Raw genomic sequence first — 18828 nt, 5'->3', positions numbered from 1 at the left:
TAAGGGTTATGCAAAGGTGGTGAGGGAAAGCAAAGCAAATCCTGGCTCCAAGCAGCCCATTTCTTCAAAATCTTTCTTCCTTTGTGGCCATTGCACATGTGTCTTTTAAATTCCTGTTACCATCCCCTACATCAGTGTGGTACATAATGAACCAACAGGACTCCAGGCAATGACACATGCCTCAGTCTGGATAGAACTGACCTTGTTTGGGCTGTAATCCATAGTTATATTCACCTGGATGCAAGTTCCACTGATATATATGTCTAATTGTCGTGACTATGGTGTTGAAAACATAATTTATTTTGTACTTAACCACAAAACCTTTGTCTTATTAGAATTCAGACCCCTGAGGAAATAAAAGATAATTCACTTCCCTCCCTTAACTTGTTTTAATTGCCTGAACAAAACAGTAATCAATGCATAATCTAACACGTGCTAATTAACACACCTACAGACAATTGACAAAGCTCAAGACAAACAAAAACACCAAAACTACACATTTCAGTATACTAGATTTAAGGCAGACATTATTAAGACAGACATAATTAGCTTAAGACAATTTGGCCTTATACTTCTCTGCCTATCTTCGGGCAAAATACAATTGTTAGTTCCAACGAGAGCAGGCCAGTTAAATCAATGCATGCTCTGAAAGTCTTGTATTGCCAACTTTCCATAAGTTCAATGGGTGTGTTCTGTTTGAGACTGGACTTTGGTCTCAGTTCCTGGTTAAAAAATACCGATTGCATGTTTTTCATGTGCGAGAGAGTGTGCACGTACATGAACATGTGTATATACAGATTAGTAACAAAAATAGAGTTTTTGTTACTTTAATTTTGTCAACATGGTAGGGTTTACACTGAGGCAAAATATCAAGAATGTATTTTTCTTCCTGGTGGACGTGAAGAGCAATGACATAAACCTTCAAGTCCTTTGGGAAATAAGTGAGACTCTTGGTTCCAGATCTTATTAATGGATCACTGGAAAAGCCAATGTGATTCTTAGGATGAATAACAGAAAGGTGTCATGGTATATCATCCCAGGAGTCTTTCCAGCTATTCTTCTCTTGTGAAAAATAAAACTTTACATCTCAAACCTTTTTCACAGAAGCACATTTAGTAACAGAAACTTGACAGTACCCATGAACCATTTGTCTCAAATGTTCTTATTATTCGAAGCAATTTCCAAATAATGGATTTCTGCTTTTCTTAATTTCAATGAACCTCGCCAGCACATGGAAACCATGTCCATGTATATGTGTGTACAAAATTTCAAGTGACCTTTTGACTTTTGAAGATCACATGAATTTCATGGAGCATTTGTCCCTAAAACAGATGTATGTTCAGCTTCCATTGAACTGAACTAGATATACAACAGAGGCTCATTCAGCTGTAATCACCCAAGTGGAACCACAAAATGGTCTTACAAAGAGGTCACAGTGTTTTACGCCATGCAGGTCTTGTTATCCTTGAACGTTATTTCAGGACTTCATGCTGGCTTTAAGGCATGGATGACAGTGGTCATGGGCTATTCTTGGGAGGCATCTAAATATGGCCATTAATAAATTTCTGTGAGATTCCCTACATCTTGATGCGCAAAGATTGTTTCTGTTCATATATGTCCATTTTTGGACTAAATCACTCAATGAGGAAAGATCTGGGTCCCGAATTTTTATGACTAGGTAACTGTCCAATCCCTGTCTTTATACAAATGTACACCAGAAATATGGCAAAACAATGGTTGATTTACAGAAAAACAAAGAATAATAATAAGACCACAACAATATCCCAGTATGTTGGGGGCTATCTTTGTCAATGAAATAATGGGCTTTTGGGCATTAACCTCAGTAGGGATGCAGCTAGTAAACAGATATGCTCACAATGACAGTGGTGATGATGCATAATCTGAAAGTTCTGCATTACAGTATATAGCAGGTAGTTATTCCTGCCATCTTTTTCTTCAGCCAATAGGAACTGCAGACCAGGATTCCAGCTACCAGTACCTACCTACCTTAATGTAACTCCAAGTCTTGTCAAAATAAATTACATATTGAAATCCTAGTTGCTGAATCAGGGACGAGCAAACTGGGTGTTTTGTAAAAGATTATCATGGCAGGAATCACTGAGTTGCTATGAGTTTTCAGGGCTGTATGGCCATATTCCAGAAGCGTTCCCTCCTGATGTTTCGCCCACATCTATGGCAGGCATCCTCAGAAGTTGTGAGGTATATTGGAAACTAGGCAAGGGAGGTATATCTGTGGAAGGTCCAGCGTGGGAGAAAGAACCCTTGTCTGGTGCAGGCTAGGGTGAATGTTTTAATTCATCACCTTGATTAGCATTTAAAGGCCTTGCAACTTCAATGTCTGGCTGAATCCTGCCTGGGGCAATCCTTTGTTTGGAGGTGTTAGCTGGCCCTGATTGTTTTGTGTCTGGAATTCCTCTGCTTTCAGAGTGTTGTTCTTTATTTACTGTCTTGATTTTAGAATTTTTTAATACCTGTAGACAGATTGTTTTCATTTTCATGGTTTCCTCCTTTCTGTTGAAATTGTCCACATGCTTATGGATTTCAATGGCTTCTCTGTGTATTCTGACATAGTGGATGTTGGAGTGGTCCAGCATTTCTGTGTTCTGAAATAATATGCTGTGTCCAGGTTGTTTCATCAAGTGCTCTGTAGTGGCTGACTGGTTGAGTTAGTCTGCAGTACCTTTCATGCTTTCCCAAATTCTGAAATGAATTGAAGGCACACAATAACAACAATCCTAATTAACTTGACTATCTCATTGGCTAGAAGCAGGTTCACACTTCCCATTGATATTCTGATATTTTTATGTTAGTTAAAATTGTTTTTATTTTTAAATATTGTATTGTTCTTTCATTGTTGTTGTTTTTTGCACTACAAATAGGACATATGCAGTGTGCATAGGAATTGTTTTTTTTGTTTTTGTTTTTTTTAAATGATAACTTGGCTCTTCAACAGCCTGAAGGATTGTGGACTCGTCCTATGCTTTAAAAGTTTGAGGACCCCTGCCCTAGACTCTAGGAAAACAAGGTTTGAATCGCAACTTAGACATGGAAATACACTGGATGACTTTGGGCAAGTCGTATTTTCTCAACGTCAGAGGAAGCCAACAGCAAACCCCTCTGAACAAGTATTTCCAAGAAAACCATGATAGGTTTTCAGGAAAATTTCCCAAAAACAGCAGAGCATCCAAAAATACAAACAGGATACTTATAGTTGTGTAGTCAGCTCACAGCAAGCAGAGTGTGAAGTGTTGCAGCTGTGAAAGAATTTAGAGCTTAGGAGACAAGGGTGCAGAGTTCAGTTTTTAAAATTATAAAAGTTTTATTTACAAAAATAATAACTACATTTCTTAGTAGTAAATAACTGGGTATGAGTTACTCTCTAGCTCCATCTCTCCTTGGGTTCAAAAGAGAGGGGAAAATCTCCAAACACTACATCTCTCCTGACACACACAAGGAGAGAGAGGTCTCAATACACACTAAGACGTAAAAAGACAGAAGTCTGAAACTAAGGCACGGACCTGAAAAGTATTCATTCTACATAATCAATTAGAATGAAAGCAGAAAGACAAAGAAGAGAACAAATAAATACGTTTCAACTGTGATTCAGGAGTCAGGGGGAAGGGATTCCCTCAGCCTATTCTAAAGCTCATTGAGGACTGCAGACTTGGGCAGTGTGGGGTTGAATTCCAACAAGGTTCACTTTAGGGACACCATAAATGAGAAATGCCTTGAAGGCATATAGAACAACTCCTCCCTTCCTAATTGTGCTTTTCTGAGTCAAGGATAAACCCAACCTACTTTCAGATTGCAGTTAATAACTATTATAGCACAACTAAGACAATCTCCATTAGAAATAGGAGATATACTGTTATTTGTTTATATCCTGCCTATCTCCTGGCATCAGACTGGAATAATTTGCACCCTTGTTTTACACAAGTTAATACAAAAATTAAACAAACAACTCCATTAAAAGCTACATAACTGAAAACAGTTTAAACACATTTAAAACAGAGTCATAAAGGTAACAGTGTAGCGAGTGTATCTCTTTCTGCCACGTAATTTAAGAATCAAAGGCCTGATGACATAAAAGAATTGCTGCCTGCAAATGGAAAAAGAAAAGTGAGGCAACCAGCTGGACCTCCCATGAAAGAGTTTCTCCGTCTGGGACCAACCACTGAGAAAGCTGTTATTTACATCCACAGGCATAAATAAAAGGTACATCTGAGTTCTGAAAGTTTTTTGAAAATTGTTGTATGAATGAATTCATTCCTTTCTTTATGCAATAAGCCCCATTCTCATACCAATCATTTCCTCCTGTAGGATCCTCCCTTCTGTGACAATTTAATGACCAGTGTAGAGGACTGGAGAAGTTCCAAAAACAGCAAAAACATCATTCTGGGCTTTCTGAGCACCATCCAAAGGTCACAGATGAAGATGTTCCCATTGTTCACCTGATTATAGGCAGATATATGGCTAGATGCTGCTCTGATGCTCTCTATTCTCTGGTTGCAACTAAATGCCCATGGAATGGTGGAATATGAGTCCTGTGAGAGTGGAAAGGAGAGATGTTTTCTAGTTCTGCCTCACAGGAATTTGACAATACATTCCTGATTCTTGAATAGAAATCTTGTGAGATTGAGTCACACCACCAATTTCATTTACTAAGAAAATATGTAAAACATAAACATTGCAGTCCGTTCAAAGCAAAACATAACAATGATTAAAATTGGTTTAATTTTTGACTTCACAAATCTCCTCCTTCTTTCTCCATGGATACAGGTGGCAAATATCAATATATTAAAATGCAACATATGCAATCAGTTCAGAAGAACATGTACACTCAATACGTGCTAAAACTGTAACCTCTCTTAGCTGCAGCAGAAATAGTGTCACTTGGACTCAACCGTCTTTCTACCTTCCTGGTCAATCAAAGTCCAGCTGAAGAGACACCTTGCACAGAACATGGTAAAATATACAGTGTGAGTTTTCATGGAGAAATGGTCACATGGTCTAACTTGCCTTAATATTCAACTAAAGGTCAATTCTTATTGTAACTGCCTGAGGCTATAAGGTAACAGTTCAGTGGCAATTGCTGGAATTATGTCTCCTTGGCTAGAATGAAGGAATGGTAATTTACTTATTTATTTAGAAATATTTATATGCCACATACATCGGACAATTTCCTAACAGTGTACAATGGGAGTGAAACACACTATTTGTCTTATTCATATAACAGACTGGATTGCAATGGGAGAGTAAAACATTTATGTGACCTTAAGTTCTTGAGCAAGAGGAAAGACTCACATATTGCCCAGTCTTTTCCTGGGCACAGAGATGCTCTATCATGATCTTTTGGAGAGAAAAAAAAACCTTTGCTGCCCAACAACCACAATCCTCTATATCGAATCAGGCCACTAGCATTCAAACAACACCACAAATACAATTTTTGTGCGATGTGGAGAAATGTTCTTGCTGTTGTTGCTGCTTCTGTTGTTTTTCTCATTAATGGAGCTACATCAATTATAAATTATTTCATGCTGACTCTAAAAGTTTTGAAAAACTTATTGTGTGGCAAAACTCTCTGTGTGGGGGTGTCTGCTTATGCCTTTTTCATGAATATAGTGATTTCAACATTTTCCTTTATTGTTCTCCAAGCATAGGGCTCTTTTGAGAACACTTTGCTCATTCCTTCAGCCCAATACAATCCCTTCCCTTTGGGCGTTGGCAAACATGCCTCCCTGCAGAATGAGGGTGGAACACCTAATTAATTTGAAACTGATTCTGGCATTATAATGTTTTCTTTGTTCTGGATTTTCATCTTGGGGGAATAAAATAATGAATCTAAATTTCTTAGTCCCAGCACTGGGAGAGACCTCTGATAACCCTCACTTGCCAAGAATAGTAATGATTCCTCCAGCAGCCTCACTGGGTAGATTGTGATTGATTGAAAAGTTTCTCCTATTTGGCCATTACAGAACACACATGTGGCATTTCCCCTAAAGCCTCTTGCCTTCTTTATGAGCAATATCATCGGCGATCTTTTGAACTGGGAAGAAAGTAATTTTATATATTAAATTGGTTTCAGAACTTTATCACTGAATACTCCATGCTAACCTGTTGATCTCAAGTTTAGTAAAAAGTGAACTTTCTTCAGACATGTAGGAACATTACTCCATAATATTATAGATTATGATAAACATAAACATCAACATCATGAGTGGGTTAGATTCTACACCTTCTGTATTTAAATTTGGATGAAAAGTATTGGTAGATCTAGCTCATCAAGATGGGATTTAGCAGGTTTGCTAACTTACTCTATGCAAAACTTTTGGTCTCCAAGGAATTAGTCTTTTAAGTAAACTAAATAATAAATCTGAGGCATTTTCCAAACTAAAAATTCTTTACCTCTTTAACCCCAAAGGATTAAATCATGATGGTATCAGGGCAGGATGTCAGAGCAGGCAACCAAACACTCCTCTGCAAGATGAACACAGGAGCCCTGAAATCAGTTGGAATGGTGTGCCAAAGTTTGACCATGGTGATACAACACAAATTGCCATTTAAATAGAAGGAGTTCTATCACACTATTAAATCTAAACTCTAAAACTGCTCCTCTGTTAAAACATTGGTTTCTTGATGGTTTGAGGAAATTAGGCTATTAGCCACAAATACATAATATCCTTTGGATGCCTCTAAGGCCCCTTCTACACAGACCTTAAAATCCACAAGAAACTGGGATAAAAGGGGGGGGGGGTGTTGCTAGATGATACCCAGTGCTGGATCATGGGATCGGATGAAAAAAAGGTCCTCTTTAAATTCACGATCGGCCGGAAAAATGTGCTGCTACAGAGTACTGTATATCCCTGCAGTTAAAAACAAAACCACAGAACTTGGTTGCAATATGCAGGTATGGACTTCTCTTGTCCTCATTTTATAATTCCAAGACAGCTGATGAGAGAGATAAACAAATGGAGCCACGGACACACCGGTGGCTAAATGGAAGCACAAGAGGACAGCAATCCTGATGAGAACTCTCTCCAATCATTCCTTTGTTCTGATATTTGTGAAATTAAACAGAGCTTTAAATTACACAGTTGGCACCAGCATGGCAGGCAAGTGACCCCGAAGGGAAACAGGGTTGAAGAAAGTAGTAAGAGAGTCATGAGATAATGAAAGAAAATCTGCTTGTGTGCACTTTCTTATATCCACATGAGCAGGAGCCCCCGGTGGCACAGTGGGTTAAACCCTTGTGCTGGCAAGACTGATGACTTGAAGGCTGGGTTGCTGACCTATAGGTTGCTGGTTTGAATCCAAACCAGGAAGAGCATGGATGAGCTCCCTCTGTCAGCTCCTGTTCTCCATGCGGGGACATGAGAGAAGACTCCCACAATGATGGTAAAAACATCAAAACATCTGAGTGTCCCCTGGGTAACATCCTTGCAGACGGCCAATTCTCTCATGCCAGAAGTGACTTGAAGTTTCTCAAGTAGCTCCTGACACACACACAAAATCTACATTAGGACTTATAAGGTCCAGAGTATCTATGAAAGTTAATAAAAAAAGTTTTGCAAAATCCACTACAACCAAGCCTTTCAAGATGCCTGGGGACCATTGACCAGGACTGAGAGTTCCATATTTGTACTTAAAGCACCATAATTTTTTGCTCTGTTCAGCTGATCGTGAATTTTTTGTCCTGGATTAAGAGGTAGTCTGGAAGGGCTCTAAGAAGCCATGAAAATAAGTTGTTTGCAATTCTGCTCTCAAATTGTTTATGCTTTATTCATAGATCCTCATCAATTACTGTGCTGAATATTTTCCTGATAATACTTACATGGTGTAACGGAAAGCATTATTTTATTGGTAAATTTTGCCTATGTTATTTGGTGTTGATTTGGAGATAAAAGTGGGCAGAGGTTGGTTGCTGATGATTGGCCATGTGTCACCATGGTAACGTGGCTGCTTCTGTAGAAATGTAACAATTTCTAAGCTAGTGAAGGGGGCGGAGCTAGCTGGAGAAAAAAGGAGGAAATGTTAAAAAGAAAAGAGGTCAGTCAGATCTGGGTTTTCTAGTGAGGTAGAACTAAAAAGAAAAGGAATAGGGGAGAGACAAAGTTTCAGTCAAGTGGTTAATGTTGAAGAATGTAAGATATGTTTGATATTGTATATATGTGAAACTGAAGAAGTAAACTATTGACACAAGTTAGGATTGTTGGACTGAAATAACCATAAATAAATAGTTCTCTGTTTCAAATAAAGAAAGTGCTTCTGAGTGGTAAATTGCTTGACTTAGTAGCAGTAGAAGATTTGTCTCAAATATTGCCCCTCAGTGACACATCATATTGTACATGCACACGTACAGACTCAAGGGTTTATAGCTGGCAGTGGCTGGGATCCTGAAAGAAGGATTGCCCCCTGCCTGTTATTGAAGTGGACCCTTGCACATGGCTAATGCAATGATCCTGTTAGTGAGAATATAATGATATCCTCGTAGACTGTCAGAAGGCTTCAAAGCAAACAATTCTACTTTACAAGTATCTGGAAATCAATTTCTAGTATTGGAAAGTGTGTAATTTTGTTGTTAAGCAATGCAGAAGAGTGTTTTAATCTAATTAAAAGGTGAGTTATAACAACTACAGAATTCCAAAAATGGCTTGTTGCTGGCTTCTTCCCATGTTGTCCCCATGGACATGTTGTGTGCCTTCAAGTTATATATGACTCACATTAACCATCTGGCAAACAGGGTTGTTGTGTGTTTTCCAGGCTGTATGTCCAAGTTCCAGAACCATTCTCTCCTGACATTTCACCCACATCTATGGCAGGCATCCTCAGAGGTTGTGAGCCCGGAAAACACACAACAATCATGTGATTATGGCCATGAAAGCCTTAGACAACACATCTGGCAAACCTTTCACAGAATTCTCTTGGCAAGATTTGTTCAGAATGGGTCTGCCTTTGTTTTCCTCTGAGGCTGAGAAGATGCCACTTAGTGTGTTTCCATGGTTAAAGTCTTGTCTTCCAGATTTCTAGGCTTGCTCTACACTGTAGAATTAATGTAGGTTGACAGCACTTTAATGACAATGGCTCAATGCTGTGAATTTGGAAGAGAAGGCTAAATACCTTATTAGACTCCAACTTCCATTATTCTCTTGTATGGAGTCATGGCAGTTAACCGGCTGTCAAACTGCATTAGTCTACAGTGTAGATGCACCCCTAATCTATTAATAAAACAAACACTAGAGGCAACTCAGGATTTTGCAGTCAGGATCTGGAAGAGTTGAGAACATGTCAGAGGCTACTTTGTCCATCCTCATCTAATCTGTTTGATTTACACATATTTCTTCTTTTCCTTCTAAAATTATTTTAGAATGAGAGCCATCTCTATCCCCACCCCCAGGTACAGTATCTTATGACCTCATCAGACAGGGTTTTTTTCCCATCCTAGCGTGCTGCCGGCACACTGCTGGGACAGAATCCGCTGGAGACAATCATATGGCATAGGACTCCTTCCGGCAGGGCTCTGTCCTGGCAGCATGTCAGCAGCATGCTAAAAGGGAACCCTGAGAATATGTGTGATTACCTGTATCCTCATTGATGAAGCTGGGGACAACATAGGAGGAAGCTGGCAACAGCCGGAAAATGTCATGGGGGGGGGGGGGGGCAATTCATGATGGCAAGGGGACGAAGCTGGGTACTACCCCACAGTTTTGCACTTTGTCCCCTGCTATCCCCTAGCTTCTGGAACACCTGATGGGTCCTTAGTGGTCATTTCTTCTCCTTCATTCCAGAGAGTTAGCAGCAGCCATACCATTAGTATGGCAATGATGCTGGGGAAAATGGAAGGAAAAAGGAAAAGGGGTCAGCCAAGGGCAAGACGGATGGATGGTATCCTTGAAGTGACTGGCTTGACCTTGAAGGAGCTGGGGGTGGCGATGGCAAACAGGGAGCTCTGGCATGGGTTGGTCCATGAGGTCATGAAGAGTCGGAAGTGACTGAATGAATAAAGAACAAAACAACAATACCATTAGTACAAATTCAAACCAGGCAGCAGAATCTGGGCATGTAATTAAAAACCAACAATTTCTCAACCAATTGTCAATTATAGTATAGTCCAGTTATCCATAGGTTCAATATCCATGATTCCATTTACCCACAGTAAAATCCACACTAAAACAAACAAACTAACCAAGCAACAAACAAACAAACAAACACTGGACTGGAAGTGTTTGTGAGCCTCTCTAAATTCTTCAACACAGTTGTATGGTATAAATGTGGTCAAAATATAGGGCTCACGCTTTCACACATCCATAAGTGGGTCTTGAAACACATCCCCTGTGGATACAGAGGTACTGCATTTACTTTATTGTGAAAATGTTTGCATTAACCCAAAATGAAAAAAAAATGCTGTTGTTGCTCTTGCTGTTGTTGTTCTTGTTTACCTTGGTTATCAAATAACTTGATTCAGTACATTAAATTTGAGTGCACAGGTCAGAATCCCTTAGCAACCTTTTACATTATAAGGAGGCCCTTTAAAATTCTCAACCATTTTGCTCTTATGGTGCTTCACTAAAGGGCAAATCTTCCAGAAGACAGTAAAGAGGAGTCAGGGTGCTCTATTTATGTAATGGGAATGGTCCCTGCTTTGGCCCTATTGGGAGAATTTCATTTTTGCTTAAGTCCATACAGATTTTTTTTCTCAACTGGAATGGAGCTATATCATTTCACAAACTGGCTTTCTTCACAACACTCTCATCTACAAAGTTATCAACATCTTCAATACAACTTTTCAAATACCTTCACTGGCAAATACAGTGGAGAAAGGTTGTGAGTAATGAATTGCTAGGCTTAAACCAGAATCCCCAGCATGAAGTTGTTTCTCAGATAAATTGTGGCCTTTACCATCACTCAAGCTGTATACTACTCCATGGATAGGAAGGCAGTAAGTAACTTACTTTATACTCCAGTATGCTGTGTCCTTATTATCTTTCTCATTGTTGCCACATCAAAAGGTTTCATGTTTCCTGAATGGCTTTGCTTAAACACCCTGTTATCCTTTTGTAAGCAATTAGTTGTAGGATGAAATGCAGGGTATCAGGTAAGGTTAAACCACAAAGAAGTGAAAACTAGCAATTATTTACTATTTGTTTTCCACAAGGTGTCCAACTTTTGAATTATTCTAGCAGTTAATCACAAATCAATTTTACAAAAAAATATATCCATACAAAGAAGGATGGACAACTTCTGAAAGTCTTGGAGCAGCTTTTGCTCTCCCTCAGGCCAAACAACCTTTCTGACCCTGCCTTCCTCCATCCTAAAATAAAATTCAACCCAAAGTTGAAAGTCATGTTCTCAGAATCTTCAGGAGGAAACATTATTTGTATTGCCCCTGATCTGCCTCTAATTTATATACTGTATTTTTTCAGTTAGGGTGCATTTATCCTCATATAAACATCTCTAAAGACAGGGTATCTTAGGTTTGCTCCACACATGCAATACAATGTAGTTTGAAGCCAGCTCAAGGTCGGGGTGTCTATAAAACATAACCCCGCAATGTGTTCTGCAGCATTCATCCAATCAGAAACAGCATACAAAAAGAACTCATAAGAAATTCTGAATAAGCCATAAAATACACTGCAGCCAATCAGTGTATAGATGGTACAGAGCTGGATTCAAGATAGAAAAATGTGGCACACTCATCCGGACAGGGCTAGCTCTGAAGCATTTAGGGAGGGGGGGGGGATCGAAACACAGCTTGCCAAAAGGTAAACAAATACCTCCCTGATTTAGGAAATCATGGGAATGCCTTCTTTCTGTCCCTTTGTTGCTGTGCTCCGCTTTGCTCTAGCACTGATTCCATGCAGACATGCTAGTGCCTATTAGCACTAGTAATTTCGCTGCCAATGAGTGCTCATCCTGCCGATGCCCATCAGCACATTCTGTAAAATGAGGTAAGAAAAGATACTGCCGGTTTGGGCTTGATCCACAATTAGTGGCTCTTTTTGGCCTGGAATTGGTTCCTGGAGTACCTGTCCAAGCACTCCACAGTAAACTGACTCACTTTAATCCTGACTCAGTTTAAATGGCTGTGTAGAAATGCTCTGAGATTTGCAGGTGCTTATATAGAGGGGGGGATTTTTCTGTTAATGGTACTGAAATGAGTGTGCATCTTACACTCAATGGCATCTTAGAATTGAAGAAACGCAGTATTGCTCCTACATGTTTTTGGCCAGATTGAATATTTTATTTTGGAAACAGAAATGATGTTTTAGAGTCTGAATCCTGTCCAGGCTGTTTCCCTACTTAAGCAAAGTCTTAATATTAAAGCATCATCTTTTTATTCTTGGGATGTACACTTCTCTTCCCTTCTTGCTTTAATCTCAGCTTCATTTGCTCCATGAGTCTGGCTCTGTAACGCTTGCCTTCCTGTGTTTTGCCTTTTGATGTACATATCTTACTTGCCATATACACCTATACAAATAATTTACAATTGTATACATTCTTGTTTCATTCCCCCTTTAGGTTTTTAGTCTTCTGGGAAATCCGACCCATTCCACCTCCATAACCTATTTCTGCACCTGCAGGAGCAATTTCTGAATTTCAGCAACTCAATATCTAAATGGAAAGTGAACTTTTTGTAAGGTGAAGAACACAATGGCTTGGCAGACTTGTTCTTTTGCACTCACCACTGGCTAGTATTTTGATGTTCCTGGAGTTCACAAAAAGGTGGGAGTGAGGACATCCAGGTAACCCAGGTCTGGCATGATGAATCATCACTGGCAGACCTTTACTGAAGCCGTTACCTTAGTAAGGAGGCCCATGGTCAATCTCTGAAGCTCTCTGAACATGCTGTCCTGGTTGCTGCAGTGTCTTGTTCTTGTGCCTTGCTGATAAGTAAGAAGAGGAGTAAATTCCATACACATTTTTCTATCCTTTGGGGAATGGCAATTATGACAAACCAAACCAAACAAACTTTACAGATCAAACCAATAAGCAGTAGCAACTGTGATGTGCATATATTGACACTTGGATGGATATAACTTGCCTGAATGTTCCCGCAAATCTGGAACTAGTACTTAGAATGGCTCACACAGAAAAGGTTTTCAACATTTCTTTGCCTACCTATTTAGTCAGTCAAAAAACAAACTAAATTCTTTTTAAAATCATGCCATTACGATGTGGTCTACCTTATAATGTCATCCTCTCCTGGGAGTCTGAAAATGCTGACATCATAATCATATTGACATCCAGCCTGTGGTCATGCTTCCTGTCATATTCACAATCCAATTAAAACATGCAGATTTAGTTTCAGCTGTTCTTATCACACCATTTCTCAGGGGTCAGAGACAGCTAAAGAGAATGAGTAATTTGCATTCAAATACTGATTTAAACATACATGTATGCATTCCTAAGAAAACAACACTACATGCAGCATTCAGAGTGCATTTGCTGTTCTGGCAGCTCACAACAGGTGTAAAGGGCATCACATTTGCATATTAATCTGTAAATGTAGTGAGAAGGGGGGTAAGAAATGAATTTTCTCTAGCATCAGACTGCTTGCTTTTTCCATGTCTAGTAAGGAAGACGCAATATTGAAACCTCCTTCTGAACAAAGAAATTATGTACCCCTCCCCCACTGAAAACAATCAAAGATCTGAATCTATAGTACAACATCAAACACAGTATATTCCCTTGATTCTGATTATGGGGCCATATTTGAGATCAAAATCATTGTGATGATTAATATTTCTGACTTACTGAGTCAAAGCCTGCATTTTCAAATACACATACAGTATGGCAATGCTGTTTTAATACAAAGCTCTCTGTCCCAGCAAGTGTGTTGAGGAAAATGTTTATTACTAGGAATGTATGAGAAATACACTTGGTTGAGTCTTTCTTTTTTATTTGATTCTACACGTCCAAGGTCAAGGGCTGAAAATATAACTGCAATTTGAAGTAGAAATCTGAATAATTCAGAGCCTTTGATATATTCTGAGAATGGAAAAAAAATCAGCATGCAATGGATTTGGAAATAGAAAAGAAGGCAATCTATAGAATTACAGCAGAAGTAACATCTCTGGATCACTTGTGTGATGTTGCAAATGTCAGCACAGAAATGGAGAACAGCATGTTGTATTTGTGATTGTTGATTTGTGGCTTCAAATCATAGTAAAAATATTGAATATGGGTAACTTGATAATCTTGTTACTGAATATCACAATAGTGGAGATCCATTCCTATATGAAAGAGCTATCCAAGCTATTTGAACCCTATCTCCAAGATTTGTTTAAAGCTTCTAAAATGTGGATAAAACATAGAGTGGACTTACTGCCCCACTGGAATGGGACCATCAGCTACCACAAGTGATCCTGTTGTTTCTGGAGAGCTGATGATACTGACGTTGGAAGGAAGCAAAACTCTTCAGATACTGAAGTGGGGAGGAAGAAAATCATAGGCTTGTCAGTCTCATGCAGTACAGTACTTCTAACATTTTTGTCAAAGAGCCTGGAACAGTAAAGAGCAGAAATAGAGCAATAGCAACTCAAGTACAGGCAGTTCCCCGAGTTACAAACATCTGACATACAAATGACTCACAATTACAATCAAGGGTGAGACTACAAAAAGTGAGAGAAATCTACCCCTCAGAAGGAAAATTGACTACTGAAAGAGTTGTCATGGGAAAAGGTGGTCTCCAATGCAGTTTTATCACCAATTCTTGTTTCCACAAGTCCTTTTTTCAAAATCCAATCACTACAGGGACAGAACGTGTGGCGAAATCTTTTGAATAGGAGCACAGACAGAAAACTAAACAGCACAGGGCTGTTAATAACAACAACAACAACACTTTTTTATACTCCACTGTATCTCCTGAGGGGACTCCGTGTGGATTACAACATACACAGATAGGCAAACATTCAATGCCTGAATACAGTGGAGTAACAATGACATACAAATACACAGAACAAAGTCAAAGGCTTCCCCTTTCACCTCCGGCTTTCCCAATGTTATTCAAAGCTTATATGGCTGGTGTTGCATTTAAAAAATGTACAACTTACATACAAATTCAACTTAAGAACAAACCTACAGAACCTATCTTGTTCATAACTTGAGGACTGCCTGTATTGTCCTCTGAGATGAAAGAACTGTGTCATTAATTTAAAGTTTAATTTATATAAGAGCTGAATTTCTTGTTGATATGAGTGCTGAACCTTTTCTATGGAATATGTTGGATATATTGGTAGAAACAAATGTGTTTCTGCATATATTTTATTTACTCATTTAGCATCACTCTCTGTTTTGTGTGTTTGTGTGTGTATGGGGAACAGATTGCATTATCTTGTCACGGTCATGCACAATGACAATGTATCCTTATGAAAGGCTTCAATTAAAACTTACATTCTTTGATAGAAAATAAACCTGAAGGCATAACACCATAGCTCAATTATATGCCCATCAGAAAGAAAACCGTGAGGAAAACTAAAGAGATGGTGATCCTTTAGATTAAAATGTGAAAATCTTCATACCAGGCCTCTGTGTTTGCTGTGTGCATCAAAATAAGGTGACATTGCTAAATATGGGGCAAGATCAGCTAGAAATTGAGTTGATATTTCAGCTCTCATGCATGATATGGGGAATATTTCTGGAGAATGTTTACTGCATCCATTGTGACTACAAAAAGCCCACCTTTGCTTCAGCTGGAAACATGAAGCCATTATAATGCACAAGCACACACATCTCTACACAAGGGAAAGCCAGAATAAGGAGGCTTGAGGGAAGCACCACGTGTCCTTCTCTTCTTTCTACAGGCAAGATATTATTTCCAGAGACCAGGGATGGGGAAATCCTTCTAGCAAAAATGCCTTGTTCAAATTCTCTCCAATTAAGGAAAGGATGAGAATCTGTGGGTTTTTGTTCTGGACAATTGCCACAGATTTGGATGGAAGATTATATGAAGAAGGCACATCTGTGGATGGAGAGGCTACACAAATATGGACAGCAGCTTCTTTTCTTGTGTCCTTCCTTCCGTCCATCCATCTTTCCTTCCTATTTTGTTGACCCTGAAGCATTAGAGGGCAGGATATATTATTAATAAAAGAAATTGTTACCAGCTGTTCCTTTTTTCCTGGGGTGAAAAGGTTCACGTGTCGAAGTTTCAGCACTGCATTCAGATTGCGCTGAAAGTGATTCAGTTTGTCAAGAAAAAGAGGAAATCCAAATTGAGCTACAAAATTTTTAGCACATAAGCATATACAAATCCAAACAATTGTTATTATCCGATGTTCACTACCAGGAAACACCTGAATTTTTAAAAAACATAATAATAATAATAATAATAATAATAACAATAATAGTCTTATTTCTTGCCTGTCTCTCCTAATGGCTCAAGTTACGTTCAAAGCAGCTTCAAAAGCCTGGCTGATTCCTGCTTGGGGGGATCCTTTGTTTGGGGGAGGATGTTAGCTGACCCTGATTGTTTCATGTCTGGAATTCCTGTTTACAGAGTGTTGTTCTTTATGTCAGAATACACAGAGAAGCCATTGAAATCCACAAGCATGTGGACAATTTCAGCAGAAAGGAGTAAACCATGAAAATGAACAAAAACCGGCTACCAGTATTTAAAAAACTCTAAAATCAGGACAGTAAAAAAAGAACAACATTCAGAACACAGGGGAATTCCAGACAAGAAACAATCAGGGCCAGCTAACACCTTCAAACAAAGGATTCCCCAGGCAGGAATCAGCCAGGCCTTGAAGCTGCAATACTAATCAAGGTGATGAATTGCAATGTTCACACTTGCCTCCAACAGACAAGAGTTCTTTCTCCCACCCTGGACCTTCCACAGATATAAACTCCACTTGCTTAATTTCCACCAATCCTCACAACCTCTGTGGAGGCCTGCCATAGATATGAACAAAACATCAGGAGAGAATGCTTCTGGAACATGGCCATACATCCCAGAAAACTCACAGCACCCAGTGATTTTGGCCATGGAAGCTTTCGGCAACACAATAATAGTCTTATTTCTTGCCTGCCTCTCCTAATGACTCAAGTTGGGTCAGATCTGGGATTGCAAATGAAATTAATTTGAGATTCGTTTCTCTTTTTTGCTTGCACAGAATCTTGCAGGACGAAAATCCAAAAAGAAATGGAATGCGCACACATTTGTTTGTCCTAGGTGTCCAAAAGCCAGGGCAGGAGTCCATTAGGGCAATTGGATATTCTTCAAAATGCTATGATGGAGAGGTTTTTTTAAAGGTGGGAATCCATAAGGTGGTTTGGTAGGGAGCAGAGGGAAGGTTAAAGAAGGGTGGCAGAGGTGGAGGAAGAAAAAAAAATGTTATTTATCATGTCAGAAGCGAACCGAGGATACTGTTGTACTGTATTTAAAAACCCACATAAAGTTTTAAAACTTGGCATTATACTAAATGTCCTTTGACCAGTATCTGGCTACTTGAAGTGCCTCTGGTGTTGTTGTAAGAAGGTCCTCCATTGTGCATGTGGCAAGGCTCAGACTGCATTGTAGTAGGTGGTCTGTGGTTTGCTCTTCTCCACACTCGCATGTCATGGGTGCCACTATGTGGCTCCATTTCTTAAGTGCCACAAAGGGTCTGGTGGCGTGGTGGATTAAACCTCTGAGCTGTTGAACTTGCTGACCGAAAGGTTGGCGATTCAAATCCGGGGAGCGGAGTGAGCTCCCACTGTCAGCCCCAGCTTCTGCCAACCTAGCAGTTCAAAAACATGCAAATGTGAGTAGATCAATAGGTACAGCTCCGGCAGGAAGGTAATTGCACTCCACACAGTCATGCCAGCACATGACTTTGGAGGTGTCTACAGACAATACCGGTTCTTCAGCTTAGAAATGGAGATGAGCACCAACCCCCAGAGTTGGGCACAACTAGGGGAGAACCTTTACCTTTACCCTTCTTAAGGTTGGCTCTGCATCTTGTAATGCCAGAGTGTAGTCTGTTCAGCGCCTTCCAAGTTGCCCAGTGGGCCCCCAGATGGTGTAGTGGACTAAGCGACGTGAAGGTTGGGTTGCTGACCTGAGAGCTGCCAGGGGAGAGTGCGGATGTGCTCCCTCTATCAGCTCCAGCTCCATGCGGGGACATGAGAGAAGCCTCCCACAAGGATGGTAAAAACATCCAAACATCCGGGCGTCCCCTGGGCAACGTCCTTGCAGACAGCCAATTCTCTCACTCCAGAAGCGACTCAAGTTGCTCCTGACATGGAAAAAAAAAGTTGCCCAGTCTTCTGTGTGCCTGGGGGGAGTTTCTCATTTGGCATCAGCCATGGCTTCCGGGTTTTAGCCTGCCACTTTTGGACTCTTGCTTGCTGAGGTGCTCCTGCAAGCATCTCTTTAGATCTTAGAAAACTATTTGATTTAAGGCGTTGGTGTGCTGGCTGATATCCAAGCAGAGGATGGACCGGAGATGTCACTGCCTTGGTCCTTTCATTATTGGCTCTGGGAAACAAGAAGCAGAGGTGAGATGATTAAAAGGAGGAGGAGGAGCTGAGCTTTCCGAAGGTGGAGTAGTTGGATCTGGTTTTAGACGAGCCTGGCAGATTAAAACGCAGGGACGGGGAAGGGCTGAAAGCCAAGAAGTCTCTCTCTTTATTGACGCCTCCCTCGCAGCCTCTGGCAATCTGACTAATAACAAACCCAGCTAACAAGAAAGGCGCAAAGGGAAGCAGTGGGGGAGCGCACGCCTGCCTGGCAGCAGCTTGGAGCCTTAAAAAGAAGACGAGGACAGAGGAGGGAGGCAAGGAGAGGGACCTGCGCTTCTTTGCATACCCAGGAGTGGGGCTTCCCCT

The 18828-nt window shown here is 40.1% G+C and overlaps 1 long non-coding RNA gene across 2 annotated transcripts; it reads right to left on the bottom strand.

Moving 5' to 3' along the window:
- Window positions 1–3315: 3315 nt before the first annotated feature.
- Window positions 3316–18481, bottom strand: LOC107982629 (uncharacterized). Of its 2 annotated transcripts, XR_010004387.1 has the most exons (3): window positions 13203–18481; window positions 12702–12902; window positions 3316–4565 (listed from the first exon to the last, which is right to left on the bottom strand). It is a non-coding gene; the product is annotated as an uncharacterized LOC107982629 (long non-coding RNA). The 2 variants fall into 2 exon arrangements; XR_010004386.1 differs by having other exon boundaries at window positions 12702–18481.
- Window positions 18482–18828: the final 347 nt, after the last annotated feature.

The sequence above is a fragment of the Anolis carolinensis genome, chromosome 3, assembly GCF_035594765.1.
Source record: "Anolis carolinensis isolate JA03-04 chromosome 3, rAnoCar3.1.pri, whole genome shotgun sequence".
NCBI classification, from domain to species: Eukaryota; Metazoa; Chordata; class Lepidosauria; order Squamata; family Dactyloidae; genus Anolis; species Anolis carolinensis.
Note: the sequence above shows the minus strand (reverse complement) of the source record. Positions and strands in the feature narration are given on the sequence as shown.